We start from the raw sequence: 16,988 nt of genomic DNA, 5'->3' as shown, positions 1-16,988 counted from the left end.
CAAGCATAAGGCAAAAGATTCTGTGGTCTGATGAGACAAATATTACGCTGTGGCATGAATGCAAAGCTATGTCTGGAGAAAGCCAGGCACAGCTCATCACCCATCTAACACCAACCCTAACGTGAAGCATGGGGATGCTTTTCAGGGGCAGAGACTGGCAAGGATAGAGGGGACAAATAACGGAGCCAAATACAGGCAAATCCTTAATGAGAACCAGCTTCAGAGTACACAGGAAGATTTACATTCCAACTGGACAATGACCTCAAGCATACAGCCAAAGCAATGCTGGAATGGCTTCAGAACAAGAATGTGAAAGTCCTTGAGTGGCCCAGCCAAAGCCCAGACCTGATTCCCATTGAAAATCTGTGGAAAGATTTGAAGATTGCTATTCACCTCCCTCCCCTGTTAACAGAGCTTGAGAAAATCTGCAAGGAAGAATGGGAGAAATTCAGGCTTTAACACCGCAAAATGTGGAATAAGTCAATAGGTAGGAATACTTTCTGAAGGCAATGTAATGTTTAACCACAGGATATGGTTAAAAATTATTTCACAAGCCTATTAACGTTGCACTTTAGTAATGATTTATAGTATAAAAAAACATCAAACGTGGGAAACCAAGTCCTGTTATGTTTTTAACACTTTGTGTTGATGGCATGTAGCATTAGCAAAGTATGTCAACCAGGGGAGAGCATTGATTCTGAATCCCAAATTGACCCCTAACCCCTACAGCAGGCGGTCCTGTCAATCTGAGATATACAGTAAGCATCATTGAAATCGCTTCATCTTGCCTTATGATTGGCTGGGTGAAAATGTCGCCATCTCACCTCCACCTATCCAATCCTGTCAGATCTATAGAGTGGCTAGGGATTAAGGGCCAGGGGTTGATTTGGAATTTAGCATGACATGAGAGTGAGTGAGTGTGTGAAGGAGCACTGAATGAGTAGTGCACCCATTTGCTGACCCGGGTGAGGCAATAAATCGTGTCTGGCCTTGTGTCGCAGTTGTGACATCAGAGCCCTCGGTTGGCATCCAAGCACAACATCAGGGCCTTATAGGAGATTCTTTAGGAAGTACAGAGAGCAGCTGGGAGAGAGGGGTTGTCTGCCAGTCTCACTGCCTCCATGGCAACGATGTAAACACACCAGCAAACTCTCAGGTTGAACTTAAGCCTGGGCCGGGTGAGGTTTCATGGCCATCACCCTTCGGCAGACTCCAACACGTTTATGTGTCTCTCCAAGTAAATCAATTTGCTCCTCTTGTTTTTCTCGGGATACATTTTTTCAGGAGCAGATTCAGTAGAGCAGAAAGTTGCTAGAAAGGGTTGGGGGGACATCATATTACCAGCAACAGAAATTATACAAATTGACCAGAAAAACACTGGTTGGGACACCACTTAGTGTGTTTAAAGATAGCTGTGATTCCCAACGATTTGCTCACTGTCAATATGTTATGGAAGTACCTTAGAAAAGAAAATGGACACAAGCAAGACAACCATGATGAGCAACATACGCAACAGACAATGTTAATTAGCTTGCAATTTGATTTATTCCAAACACTTGTAGGCTTTTGGGCCTAGAGTGTGTTCTTTTCACCTCAGTCTACTTGTCATATTTCATCACCGTCACCTTGCAAGTGCAAACATGGCACTGCTTCATCTAACAAACAAACTCTGCATTGACCTCCCGGTCTCGTGCTCCTTCTTAGGCCGCCATCTTAAGTACGTAAAGCACAATACTTACACAACACATACATAATGTCCCTTTTGTATGACTGTGTTGCAGACACCAAGGCTAATGTAGCCACTCAATCATAATAGCGCCATTCTTTCTCATGCATTCGTTCACGTACATTTCTCCCATCTCAACATCACTTCCCCATCAGTCTGTCATTCTTTTCAACATCTTTCAAAAAACAAGCATTTACACAATGTTTCTTTCATTGGGCATCAGGGAACATGAAAGCCAGTAGATTTATGGGCTTTGGGAGGGATGTTGTGCTTAGGTGAAGCTGTAAACTGAGATTTCTTATTCAATGACTCATAATTTATGCTACAGTGTGTCTGGGTAGTTCTTTACTAAATTATGTTATCACTTTGACTAAGCTTAACATATATCATGTCACATCATGACTGTTCATGTTAGTGACAAATTATAACTCCGTAAGTTATGAAATGCTAGCATCAGCTAGCTAAGTTGAGCAACAGACAGTGTAATGTCATTTTTCAGAAATGGACATACAATGAAGAGACATAAAGGTAATGACAGTATTGCACATATTTCTGTTGTAGTCAGCTAGACTAGAACATCTAACATTACCAAATGAAATACACATATTTACACAGTGCCTTCATAAAGTATTTATAACCCTTGACTCATTCCACCCTTTCTTGTGTTACAGACGGAATTCAAAATTGATTAAATAGATTTTTTTTCTCACCCATCTACACACGGTACCACTTAATGACAAAGTGAAAACATGGTTTATGAAATGTTTGCTAATTTATTGAAAATGAAATACAGAAATATCTAATTTACATAAGTATTCACACCCCTGAGTCAATACTTTGTAGAAGCACTTTTGGCAGCAATTTCAGCTGTGAGTCTTTATATGTAAGTCTCTAAGAGCTTTCCACACCTGGATTGTGCAACATTTTCCCATTATTCTTAAAAAAAGTATTCAAACTCTGTCAAATTGGTTGTTAATCATTGCTAGACAACCATTTTGAGGTCTTGCCATAGATTTTGAAGTAGATTTAAGTCAAAACTGTAACTCGGCCAGTCAGGAACATTCACTGTCTTCTTGGTAAGCAACTCCAGTGTAGATTTGGCTTTATGTTTTAGGTTATTGTCATCTTCCAGTGTCTGCTGGGAAGCAGACTGAGCCTCTGCTTAGCTCAGTTCCGTTTCTTTTTTATCCTGAAAAACTACCCAGTCCTTAACAATTACAAGCATATCCATAACACGATGCAGCCACCACTATGCTTGAAAAGATGGAAAGTGCTACTTAGTAATGTGTTGTATTGGATTTGCCCCAAACATAACACTTTGTATTCAGGACCTAAAGTGAACTGCTTTGCCACATTTTTTACAGTATTACTTTAGTGCCTTGTTGGAATATTTTTATTTTGTACAGGCTTCCTTCTTTTCACTCTGTCAATTAGGTTAGAATTGTGGAGTAACTACAATGTTGTTTATCCATTTTATCCTATCACAGCCATTCAACTCTGTAACTGTTTTAAAGTCACCATTGGCCTCATGGTGAAATCCATGACCGGTTTCCTTCCTCTCCGGCAACAGAGTTAGGAAGGATGCCTGTATCTTTGTAGTGACTGAGTGTATTGATACACCATCCAAAGTGTAATTAATAACTTTACCATGCTCAAAGGGATATTCAATGTCAGATTTTTTTACCCATCTACCAATAGGTGCCCTTCTTTGCGAAGCATTGGAAAAACTCCATGGTCTGTGTTTCCAATTCACTGCTCGACTGAGGGACCTTACAGATAATTGTATGTGTGGTGTACAGAGAGGATGTAGTTATTCAAAAAATCATGTTAAACACTGTTATTGCACACAGAGTGAGCCCATGCAATTGGAAAAAAAGAAATAGTGAACATTTCTAAACATATTATTCCACTTTGACATTGTGTGACACAAAACCTAAATTTAACCAATTTTAAATGCAGGCTGTAACACAACAAAAATGTTGGAAACGTCAATACTTTCTAAAGGCACTGTAAGTAGTGTGAATGTATTGTTCAGAAAAATGTGCTACAGAATTCAATTAGACTACATTCTAGTATTCAACAATTCATCAGGATAATGTGTAACGAATTTCCTTTTGAAGGACAAGAAACATCATCAACCAATTTTCAACTGTTATAGTATGCACTGCTATTGGTTGGTGAATAAAATCATTTAGCTGGCCTGCCAAGTGCACAAATGTGCCCAACAGCAATTACACACACTTAAGAAGGAAATTCAGTTTACATACCACAGTATATGAACCATTTCATAAAAACCAACAACACAATAAATAATATGTCAAAAAATATATATATATATTGTCTTCTCTGGTTTGACATTTTGAAAGGTATCATGTTTGACGTTTGAATCCAAATGTTTGCATGATAAAGGTGAAATACCATAAGTCAATTTAATACACCCTTTTGTAGCAGGTGAACATTTTTTAAATGTTATAGATCCATGGCCCAGTGGGTTGTTCTGTGACTATACTTTCTTCTACAGTGGAATCAACTCACAGGGTACTTTTTTATACAGTATGTTGTCACAGACAGAAAACTCAAATATATTTTTTACACAATTCAGGTTCATAGACTGACCAGCAGCTCCAAATACCTTGTATGTATGTTCAAATTTGTAAAACAAGAAAAACAGCAACCTACAGTATGCATATTTAAAAATTAAGAAAGCACCATTGCACTAAGCATGAGCGTCTGTTGTTGCACTGTTGTTCAAAAGGAAAGAACAAGATTAGTGTTTTAAATTTGATTTCAAATCATAACCTGAAATGACTGAATTGAAATTTGAATTCAACCCAACCCTGGACCTGATTGAATATGAATATAAGCATTATTTACAATTAGCATTCAGAATTATTCTAAAAGCATTCAGAATGGGCATGAATTGGCAGTATCCATTATTTTTTTAATAATTGCCATTTAAGAAAAGGATGAAAGGGAAAGACAATTCCTTTCCCGTTCCTGTTTACAAGTAGGCAACTACCCAAAACATTGTGAAAACGTAAATAATACTCATGTATGAATGAATGATCGACCTGATGCATTTCAAATTTATCTGAGCCCTCTGTATTCTACTTCTATGCCCTCTTTAACGCTGAAGTAGCACGCCAGCCTGTTGTCTGTTCACATAATGCATAATACCTCAAAATTACTAAACACCTACAGTGCATACACACACAGGCACCATATCATTGTCATCTTACACACGAGTGTAAAAGTTAGCCAAAACCTATAGAGGAGGTTATCCCCTAAAAGGTGTCAACTATAGCTGGCTCCCCTAAGCCTAAAGCTACTTGGGAAATGTTTGCCCCAAATACACTATATAGCCAACCTCTGACCCTGAACAACCACTAAATATGTGGCAGGTCCCAGGGTTCCAGCTTTTCTCGGCAACACACTTAGTGTGTTTCTCTTAAAGTCTATCCTCGTATTATTTGCATACAAAGAGAGTGCCATACGAATGTCATATAAAAGCACATCAAATCACACAATGCAATAACTGTGTGGCCATTACCTGCAAAATTAGGAAACAATGGGTGCAGCTAGTTCAGAGAGAGAAAGAAAAAGGTTTTCTACGTCTACAGGTCACCTAACAGCCAAGAGAAAAAGGAAACGCCTCAGTTCAGAGAATAAAAAAAAAAAAATCCGTTATTAAAAATCCTTCCTGGATTGGATTTTGAATTTATATGATGCATTAAATTGGAATTGACCCACGTGCAAATGCAAATGTTTTCCAATGTATGGTGTAATAGGGTCTACTGATGTCTACTGTCTACTGATTATGTCTACTGATTAAATATTTTTGTTGGGACAATCACACCCGCGCACGCACACACACACACACACACACACACACACACACACACACACACACACACACACACACGTGTGTGACATTTATGGGCCTTCCATTTAAATTGAAATGTTTACTTATTCTCCCATTAATCATAGCAGCTTGTACATTGAATGCTACTGTATGATGAATGATACTGTATGCTGCAATATATTTTTTCAACAATAACTGTGAGAAAGAAAAAGATATCTTGTTTGTTCTGAAATCAAAAGAGATTCACAGGAAGGGAAACATGCTGAATTCAATGTTTGTGGACCCAATAAAGTGTCTAAAATGTTGAATCTTAATAGGAAAACAGTCATTATTTCCTTTTGAATCACAATATTGCAGTCCCTGAATCCAATTGCTTTTGAACAAAAGGGATGGTCTGTAATCTAAATACAGATCCGAAAGCAGTCTTACAAAGCAATTAGCTACCTTACAAACAAGCAGTAGGCATAGCTTTACAGATACAAACATGTTGCAACGACCACCGGCAGGATAGAGTTGGAGGGGGCGGTGATGGTGGCAGGTGGTTGGGCTTGGAAACATTGTGGGTTCAGGTGGAATTTGGTGGACTGGGTGCGAAGAAGGGTGTGAGAAGATTACCATAAAATATCTACTTATCACTGGACAGGCTCCTCAAGAAGCACTCCTGTGTAGAAAAACAATAAAGGATTGTGGTCAGGACACATGTAATAAAACTTAATCAGTGTAAGGGTCAATTTGAAAAGGCTTGAATTTGTTTTTGTTTTCTTGGCAAACCTCACACACAATATTTTGACCACATCCACTTTTGCAACAATGGTGCAGTGAATCACATTAACTATTATACCTGTGTGAAACTAATTATTCAAGAAATTGTATTCAGAGTCTAATTCAGTGGCCTTGTGATTAGAGTGTCCTCCCTGACATTGGAAGGTTTGGGGTTCAATCCCAGAGCATTGTGCTTGCTGTAGTACAGTGTTTCCCAACCAGGGGTACTAGGACCTATCTACAGGGGGTACTTGCAAAGACTCATGGGACCATAGGCCTACTGGTAAAACACACATGAGGGGGTACTTCTAGGGTAGTCCAGGCAGAGCAAAATTAAGTTGGTGGTACAGTAACCGAAAAAGGTTGGGATCCACTGCTGTAGTGGGTCATGCCACAACAATAACATTGTACTAGCATGCTGTTATTTAAGTCATAATGCCCTCGAAGCCGGTGTTTGGAGGATATATTGGCATGGGTGTTGTCAGCCCTGAGACAAAGTATTATCATTTTTATACAACGGGTTACCAACATATTCAAATAATGATTTACATATTTTCATTTAAAAAGTTATTTTGCTGTATTCATGCTAAACTCAGCAAAAAAAGAAACATCCTCTCACTGTCAACTGTGTTTATTTTCAACAAACTTGTGCAAACTTTTAACATGTGTAAATATTTGTATGAACATAACAAGATTCAACATATAAGACATAAACTGAACAAGTTCCACAGACATGTGACTAACAGAAATTGAATAATGTGTCTCTGAACAAAGGGGGCGGGGTCAAAATCAAAAGTAACAGTCAGTATCTGGTGTGGCCACCAGCTGCATTAAGTACTGCAGTGGATCTCCTCCTCGTGGACTGCACCAGATTTGACAGTTCTTGCTGTGAGATGTTACCCCACTCTTCCACCAAAGCACATGCAAGTTCCCGGACATTTCTGGGGGGGGAATGGCCCTAGCCCTCACCCTTCGATCCAACAGGTCCCAGACGTGCTCAATGGGATTGAGATCTGGGCTCTTCACTGGCCATGGCAGAACACTGACATTCCTGTCTTGCAGGAAATCACGCACAGAATGAGCAGTATGGCTGGTGGCATTGTCATGCTGGAGGGTCATGTCAGGATGAGCCTGCAGGAAGGGTACCACATGAGGGAGGAGGATTTCTTCCCTGTAACGCACAGTGTTGAGATTGCCTGCAATGACAACAAGCTCAGTCCAATGATGCTGTGACACACCGCCCCAGACGATGATGGACCCTCCACCTCCAAATTGATCCCGCTCCAGAGTACAGGCCTCGGTGTAACGCTCATTCCTTCAACGATAAACGCGAATCCGACCATCACCCCTGGTGAGACAAAACCGCGACTCGTCAGTGAAAAGCACTTTTTGCCAGTCCTGTCTGGTCCAACGACGGTGGGTTTGTGCCCATAGGCGACATTGTTGCCGGTGATGTCTGGTGAGGACCTGCCTTACAACAGGCCTACAAGCCCTCAGTCCAGCCTCTCACAGCTTATTGCGGACGGTCTGAGTACTGATGGAGGGATTGTGCGTTCCTGGTGTAACTCGGGCAGTTGTTATTGCCATCCTGTACCTGTCCCACAGGTGTGATGTTCATATGTACTGATAATTGACGATGCAATTACAAAGCAACTACTAAATTAACTTATAATATAAAACAACATTATTACTTGAGTAATTACAGCGTTATTACATAGGTCTAACATTTCATATAAAGTATTACCCTTTTGACATGGTCAAAATATTTGGTGTGAGGTTCAGTGTGGTGTTATTATACAGGAATAAGAGCAACTTAATTTAAAGTGTGACCATTAAAAGATACAGTAAAACGCAGTAAAAGTATATAATCCCTTTATGTAAGAGCTGGAGGTCAGCACCACTCCACCTCCTCCCCTTTTTGGAGAGAGGGGCGACCTATAAAAAGTTGAACCTGCTGCAGCCTTGTTCACCCACCTATTCCCCCCCTCCCCCAGCATTTGATCTCTCCCAGCAGCTGTCCTCCTCCTGCCTCAGCACAACAAATACTTTACATTGCCTGACCTTTTCTCTCCCGTCGCTATCCCAGCCGTGCCCAATGCTACAACTCAACCCCATCTGACGCCACTGACCCAGCTGACATGTATCCCTCACGCAATTGTCTCAATACACCGACACGTGTGTGTGTGTTTGTGAAAGCGAAGATGAGGACAGAAGGGGTAGGGGAGGATGCGAAGAGGTGAAGAATTATGAATTGATTTTGAGTTTCAATATATCCACAAATGTCAATACACAAATCTCCATTCACATATATGATCAATTTAATATTGAGGAACCCAAATTTGAGTTTACTTCCTTACAAAAATGTAATTAAGTTAAATGTAGACGTAATTCATAAAATTGTGTGAAATAAATATTCAACATTTAAACTGTATTTTGTCACAATAACCAGGTTTCCATCCAACCTTTTTATACCCGTAAAGTACATGCCGGATAAAAAAATGTCATGACAGACCTGATGGAAACAGCAAATTTGTCATAAACTTTCCAAATGTCGACAAAACAAAATACGCTAGACAAAGTGGGATTCTTTTGTCTCTGTAAAATTAATAAGTGCTAAAGTTATTTTTATGTGCACTTCTTCTCATTGAATAAAGAAGATGAGCATACACATTCCCGCTGCGCCTTGGTCTCATCTTTATGACATACGTGACAGAACTACCCACCACCAACGGACCAAGCAGTGGAGGAAGGAGCAGCAGAGGAGCTATTTGGATTTAGGGACCTGGGAGGAGATTTTGGACGGGGCAGGACCATGGCACCAGGCTGGGGAATACCAACGCTCTAAGGACGAGCTGGAGGCAGCCAAGGCGGAGCGGCGCCGTTACGAGGCATTATACGCGCCGATTGGCAAACCCGAGAGGCACCCACAATCATTTTTTGGGGGGGGGCACACGGGGAGTGTGGCTAGGTCAGGCAATAGACCTGAGCCAACTCCCCGTGCTTATTATGGGGAGCAGCGGATCAGAAGAGCGCCGGTCTATGCGGAAGTGCGCACGATCTCGCCCATGCGCACGCACAGTCCGGTGCGAGCGATTCCAGCCCCTCGCAAGTTGCCGTGCTAGAGTGGGCATCCAGCCAGGTAGGAGTATGCCTGCGCAGTACATCTGGCCACCAGTGCGTCTCCTAGGCCCAGGCTACCCTACGCCTGCTCTACGCACGGCAGCCATCAGGCCTCTTCACAGCCCAGTTCGCCCTGTGCCAGCACTCCGCTTGTGCAGGGCTACTGTTACCACCCAGCCAGGACGGGTTGTGCGCTCCAGACCTCCAGTGCTTGTTCATGGCCCGATGTATCCAGTTCCTGCTCCTCGCACTAGCCTTGAGGTGCGTCTCTAGTCTGGCATCTCCAAAGCCAGCACCACGCACTAGGCTTCCAGTGCGTCAGCGCAGTCCAGTACGTCCTGTTCCCGCTCCTCGCACTAGCCTTGAGGTGCGTGTTACCAGTCTGGCGCCTCCAAAGCCAGCCCCACGCACCAGGCCTGTAGTGCGCCTGTCCAGTCCAGAGCTTCCGGCGACAGTTCCCCGTCTAGAGCTTCCGGCGACAATTCCCCGTCTAGAGCTTCCGGCGACAGTTCCCTGTCTAGAGCTTCCGACGACAGTTCCCCGTCTAGAGCTTCCGGTGATAGTTCCCCGTCTAGAGCTTCCAGCGACAGTTCCCCGTCCAGTGCTTCCGGCGATGTCCTACAGTCCGGAGCCTGCAAAGACGGCCCACAGTCCGGAACCGACAGAGACGGCCCACAGTCCGGAGCCTGCAGAGACGGCCCACAGTCCGGAGCCTGCAGAGACGGCCCACAGTCTGGAGCCTGCAGAGACGGCCCACAGTCCGGAGCCTGCAGAGACGGCCCACAGTCCGGAGCCTGCAGAGACGGCCCACAGTCCGGAGCCTGCAGAGACAGCCCACAGTCCAGAGCCTGCAGAGACGGCCCAGAGTCCGGAGCTCCCAGAGTCGCCCTTCAGTCCGGAGCTCCCAGAGTCGCCCTTCAGTCCGGAGCTCCCAGAGTCACCCTTCAGTCCGGAGCTCCCAGAGTCGCCCTCCAGTCCGAGGTCTCCAGCGACGCGCATCAGCCCGAGGTCTCCAGCGACGCGCATCAGCCCGAGGTCTCCAGCGACGCGCCTCAGCCCGAGGTCTCCAGCGACGCGCTTTAGCCCTGAGCCTTCAGCAGGGGTGGACAGGTTAGGTTGGGGACTAAGGCCAGAGCCTGAGCCACCTCCATAGTGGAGGATTGGGGAGGGGGGGTGTAGCACAAGAACCGTCGGTGACGGTGGCCACCCTCCCTTCCCTCCCTTTAGTTTGGGGGTACTGTCACGTCCTGACCAGTAAAGAGGTTATTTGTTATTGTAGTTTGGTCAGGACGTGGCAGGGGGTGTTTGTTTAATGTGTTTCGGGGTTTGTTGGGCAATGTTCTATGTTAGTCTATTTCTATGTCTGTGTCTAGTTTATCTATTTCTATGCTTAGTTTATTGGTTTGACTGAAGGTCAAATTGGAGGCAGCTGTTTCTCGTTGCCTCTAATTGAAGGTCCTATTTAGTAGGGGTGTTTTTTCATGGGTTTTTGTGGGTAGTTGTTCCTTGTGTAGTTGTGTTCCTTACAGGACTGTTTCTCGTCGTTGTTTTTTGTATTAAGTGTTTTGTTTCGTTTTCTTCTCATTAAATAAAGAAGATGAGCATACACATTCCCGCTGCGCCTTCGTCCCATCTTTACGACGTACGTGACAACTACGTCATCATGCACATACTTTTATCTGCAACAAGTCAATTTGATGGAAACACATCTCTGGTGGGAAAATGGGCATATTTTATTTATGCAGATTTTTGAATATTCGCATGAAAATCTGTCAGCCAATTGGATGGAAACCTAGCTAGTGTGGCATTGTATAGCCTATATTTTTGATTACATGTCACTAAGCATTTCTACACCTGTTGTATTTGGCACATGTGACAAATACGATTTGATTACAAGCCTACTATTAACATTATTCCAATGTACTGTACATAAGGATAACACTTTTTTGTGAGTCCTTATAAAATGCTAGTTGTGCATTCTTTCATAAGGTTTTAGTGCAGTGATGTTTAACTATAAATAGAAATCTCCAAAAATATCGAACTAAGGCCGCTAATTGATGAAATTATGAACTATTGTAAGTGGTATATAAGCACTGGGTGATTTTTTTTACTCTTAAAATGATACTTACGGCTTTCTTCAATATGTATTGCTGAAGCGTTACAGATTGTGTATAGAAATGTGAAGGTAATTCATTGAGCTAACATACGCAATGTTTCCCGTGAATGCAGTCTCAGCTAACATTGCCTTTAAATTTCAATCACGCTGTAATGCTGAACTTCGCCTATATGGATTAAATAGAGCCCTTAGTCTAATCCATCATAATAATTTATTAAACGTTTATAGCGCATTTCATTACAGACAGAAAGCACTTGTTAAGCAAAATAAACAAGAAATATAGGCTACAACAGTAACTAGATCAAGTCTGTTTGAGTGCTTCTTGAAGCCTCCAGCAGTTGGGCAGCCGCAGTCATGAACGGATCTGGAAGCTCATAGTCAGCAGAGGTGGGGACCGGAGGTGGTGGCAGGCCATCTCAGCCTTTTGCAGCTTTTCTCTACTGGGACTTTGTGGCGAGATCCCTACAGAGTACAGCCCATTCCTTACTTCAGAAGCTGGCCCTCTGTCAACTCTGCATGCATAGCCTCCTCTTGAGTCACCGTTGTTGAAAAACAACCCAAAGGTGTCGTTCTAATGAAAACACACACCTGCTAGCTAGCATACTTAAGAATGGAGCTATATACAGGGAGTACCAGTACCAGATCAATGTGCGAGGTATTTGAGGTAGATATGTACATGAAGGCAGGATAAAGTGCCTAGGCGACAGGGTAGATAATAAAAAGAGCAAAATAAAGAACAGAGTAGCAGCAGCAAATGATGAGTGTAAAAGTGGGTGAGTGTGTGCGTCTGTGTGTAATGTGTATGTATGTGTGTTTGTGTTATGTGTGTGTGCGTAGTGTATGTGAATGTGTGGGAGTGTCAAAGTAGTGAGTGTGCGTAGCGTCAGTGCAAGATACAGTCAGTGGAGATAGTTTTGGTACCATTCATTGACTATTTAGCAATCTGGCTATTCAAATTGCCAGATTTAAGATTATATTGTCCCACTGTCAGGTGTCAGTTGTGCAGAGATGAGGACGGAGTCAGGCGCAGGACACAGAACTGAGTAAAATAGCGTACTTTACTTGGGGATAAAAAATCTGCCAAATAAATCCACACAGGGATAACAAAACCCTAACACAAAAGACTAACACAAACCAGGAAACAATCATGCACAAAACATAATGAGAACCAGAGGATTAAATAGGGAAATAATAATAACGTAATGGGAGCCAGGTGTGAACAATCAAGACATAACAAATGGAAAAAGAAACGTGGATCGGTGGCAGCTAGAAAGCCGGCGACGACGACCGCCGAACGCCGCCCGAAAAAGGAGAGGCACCAACTTCGGTGGAAGTTGTGACAGTACCCCCCCCCCCCCCCCGACGCGCGGCTCCAGCAGTGCGCCAACACCGGCCTCGGGGACAACCCGGAGGACGAGGCGCAGGGCAATCTGGGTGGAGACGGTGAAATTCCTGCAGTAAGGAAGGGTCCAGTATGTCCTCCATCGGCACCCAGCATCTCTTCTCCGGACCGTACCCCTCCCACTCCACGAGGTAATGAAGGCCCCTCACCCGACGCCTTGAGTCCATGATGGCTCGCACAGTATATGCTGGGGCCCCCTCGATGTCCAGAGGGGGAGGCGGAACCTCCCGCACCTCAGACTGCTGGAGCGGACCAGCCACCACCGGCCTGAGGAGAGACACATGGAACGAGGGGTTAATACGATAATCAGGGGGAAGCTGTAACCTATAACATACCTCGTTCAGTCTCCTCAGGACTTTAAATGGCCCCACAAATCGCGGACCCAGCTTCCAGCAGGGCAGGCAAAGGGGCAGGTTTCGGGTCGAGAGCCAGACCCGGTCATATACCGGGGCCTCACTACAGTGGCGGTCGGCGCTCGCTTTCTGTCGCCTGATGGCTCGTTGTAGGTGTACATGGGCAGCGTCCCAGGTTTCCTCCGAGCGCCAAAACCATTCATCCACTGCAGGTGCCTCGATCTGGCTCTGATGCCACGGTACCAGAACCGGCTGATAACCTAGTACACACTGAAACGGGGACAGGTTAGTGGACGAGTGGCGGAGGGTGTTTTGGGCCATCTCTGCCCAGGGGATGAAATCCGACCACTCCCCCGGCCGGTCCTGGCAATAAGACCGCAGAAACCTACCCACATCCTGGTTAACTCTCTCCACCTGCCCATTACTTTCGGGGTGAAACCCTGAGGTCAGGCTGACCGAGACCCCCAGACGTTCCATGAACGCCCTCCAGACCCTTGATATGAACTGGGGACCCCGATCAGACACTATATCCTCAGGCACCCCGTAGTGCCGGAAGACGTGTGTAAACAGGGCCTCCGCAGTCTGTAGGGCCGTAGGGAGACCGGGCAAGGGAATGAGACGGCAGGACTTAGAAAACCGATCCACAACAACCAGAATCGTGGTGTTTCCTCGTGACGGAGGGAGATCCGTCATGAAATCCACCGATAGGTGTGACCACGGCCGTTGTGGAACGGGTAGGGGTTGTAATTTCCCTCTGGGCAGGTGTCTAGGTGCCTTGCACTGGGCGCACACCGAGCAGGAGGAACCATGCACCCTCACGTCCTTAGCTAAAGTGGGCCACCAGTACTTCCCATCTAAGACAGCGCACTGTCCGACCGATGCCAGGATGACCAGAGGAAGGTGACGTATGAGCCTACAGATCAATCGATTATGAACATCAGACCGAACGTACTTACGTCCAACTGGACACTGGGTGGGAGTGAGCTCAGCACATAACGCCCACTCGATGTCCACGTCAACCTCCCATACCACTGGTGCCACCAGGCAAGAAGCCGATATTATGGGAGTGGGATCCGTGGACCTCTCCTCTGTGTCATACATCCGAGACAGTGCGTCTGCCTTAGCGTTCTGGGAACCTGGTCTGTAGGATAGAGTGAACACAAAACGGGTGAAAAACATGGCCCACCTTGCCTGGCGAGGATTCATTCTCCTCGCCGCCCGGATGTTCTCCAGATTGCGGTGGTCAGTCCAAATGAGAAAAGGGTGTTTAGCCCCCTCAAGCCAATGCCTCCACGCTTTCAGAGCCCCGACAACAGCCAACAGCTCCCGGTCCCCCACATCATAGTTTCGTGCCGCGGGCTGAGCTTCTTCGAAAAGAACGCACGGGGCGGACTTTTGGTTGCGTACCCAAGCGCTGAGACAGCACAGCTCCTATCCCAGCCTCGGACACGTCCACCTCTACTATGAACGCTAAGGAGGGATCAGGATGAGCCAACACAGGAGCCGAGGTAAACAGAGCCTTCGGGTGACCAAAAGCCCTGTCCACCCCAGCTGACCACTGCAGTCGCACCGGTCCCCCCTTCAGCAAAGAGGTAATGGGAGCCGCTACCTGACCAAAGCCCCGGATAAACCTTCGGTAGTAGTTGGCAAACCCTAAGAACCGCTGTACCTCCTTTACTGTGGTTGGAGTCGGCCAATTACGCACGGCTGAAATGCGGTCATTCTACCCCTGACTCAGACAGGCGATACCCTAGGAAAGAGATGGACTGTTGGAAGAACAGACATTTCTCCACCTTATCGTACAGGTCATGCTCCAACAGTCGACCAAGCACCTTGCGCACCAGAGACACATTCTCGAGTATATTAGAATGTCATCTATATACACCACTACACCCTGCCCGTGCAGGTCCCTGAAAATCTCGTCTACAAAGGATTGGAAGACGGATGGAGCATTCATCAACCCGTACGGCATGACAAGGTACTCATAGTGCCCAGAGGTGGGCTAAATGGGCTAAATGCCATCTTCCACTCATCCCCCTCCCGGATACGCACCAGGTTGTAAGCACTCCTGAGTTCCAATTTGGTGAAGAAGCGCGCACCATGCAATGACTCGGTCACACTGGCTATGAGAGGCAAAGGGTAACTATACTTCACCGTGAACTAATTTAAACCTCTATAGTCAATGCACGGGCGTAAACCTCCATCCTTTTTCTTCACAAAAAAGAAACTCGAGGAGGCAGGTGAAGTGGAAGGCCGAATGTATCCCTGTCCCAGAGATTCGGTGACATATGTTTCCATAGCTGCCGTCTCCTCCTGTGACAGAGGATACACATGACTCCTGGGAAGTGCTGCGTCTATCAGGAGATTTATCGCACAATCCCCCAATCGATAGGGTGGTAGTTGAGTCGCCTTCTTTTTACAGAAGGCGAGAGCCAAATCGGCATATTCAGGGGGGATGTGCATGGTGGAGACCTGGTTTGGACTCTCCACCGTAGTTGCCCCTATGGAAACACCTATACACCTCCCTGAACACTGGCATGACCATTCCTTGAGAGCCCTCTGTTGCCACGAAATAGTGGGGTCATGATGGGCCAACCAGGGAAACCCCAACACCACAGGAAACGCAGGAGAATCTATCAGGAAGAGACTAATTCTCTCGTGATGACCCTCCTGCGTTATCATACATAGTGGAGCTGTGACCTCCCTAATCAGACCCGACCCTAAAGGAAGACTATCTAAGGAATGTACAGGGAAGGGCACATCAACAGGAACAATAGGGATCCCTAATCTACGAGCAAACGAACGGTCAATAAAATTCCCAGCTGTGCCTGAATCTACTAGCGCCTTATGCTGGGAATGCGGGGAAAACTCAGGAAATTCTACAGATATATACATGTGCGCAACAGGAAGCTCTGGGTGAGTTAGGTGCATACTCACCTGGGATGATCCACCAGTGCCCTGCCTGCTGCCTCGACTTCCTGGGGAACCTCTCTAGCACCGACCAGCAGTGTGTCCTCTGCGGCCACAGGTAGTGCAGGAAACAGCCCTCCCTCCGGTCACCCTTAGAGCAGCACCTCCGAGTTACATAGGTGTAGAATCGGAGGTGCTGGGGGATGGAATGGACGGACCCCAATCCGGACGTCCGCGGATGGCCAACAGGTTATCCAGCCAGATGGATAAATCCACCAGCTGGTCGAGGGTAAGGGTGGTGTCCCTACAGGCCAGCTCCCGACGAACGTCCTCCCGTAGACTACATCGGTAATGGTCAATCAGGGCCCTCTCATTCCATCCCGCGCTGGCAGCCAGGGTCCTGAAGTCCAGTGCGAATTCCTGTGCGCTCCTCATTCCCTGTCTGAGATGGAACAAGCATTCCCCCGCCGCTCTCCCAGGTGGATGATCGAAGACCGGCGGGAGCGGTGGGTGAAATCCTCATAGCGGACCAACGTTGCGTCTATACTTCCCCATTCCGCATTGGCCCACTCAAGCGCCTTCCCCAACAGACAGGAGATGAGGGCGGACACGCTCTCGTATCCCGAGGGAGCCGGGTGGACGATCGCCAGGTAGAGCTCCAACTGGAGCAGGAACCCTTGGCAGCCGGCAGATCTCACTCGGGAGCGAGAGCCGAATCCCACTGGGTCCAGGTGATG

General features: G+C 46.0%; 1 protein-coding gene across 2 annotated transcripts in view; it reads right to left on the bottom strand.

Annotated features, from left to right (window-relative positions):
• Positions 1–16,988, bottom strand: part of LOC106602714 (uncharacterized protein C4orf54) — a 43,641-nt gene that overhangs the window by 9,991 nt on the left and 16,662 nt on the right. Inside the window, exon 2 of one of the 2 annotated variants that reach the window (XM_014195514.3) lies at positions 1,527–6,249. The exons of the other annotated variant lie outside the window; for it this stretch is intronic. The gene's annotated coding sequence lies outside the window, so the exon portion shown is untranslated. Of the gene's footprint in view, positions 1–1,526; positions 6,250–16,988 lie in introns of those variants that run through there. 2 annotated transcript variants of the gene reach the window in all.

Source organism: Salmo salar, chromosome 04, assembly GCF_965601325.2.
Source record: "Salmo salar chromosome 04, fSalSal1, whole genome shotgun sequence".
Lineage (NCBI taxonomy): Eukaryota > Metazoa > Chordata > Actinopteri > Salmoniformes > Salmonidae > Salmo > Salmo salar.
The sequence above is the reverse complement of the archived record's forward strand: the minus strand, read 5'-3'. Positions and strand labels throughout refer to the sequence as shown.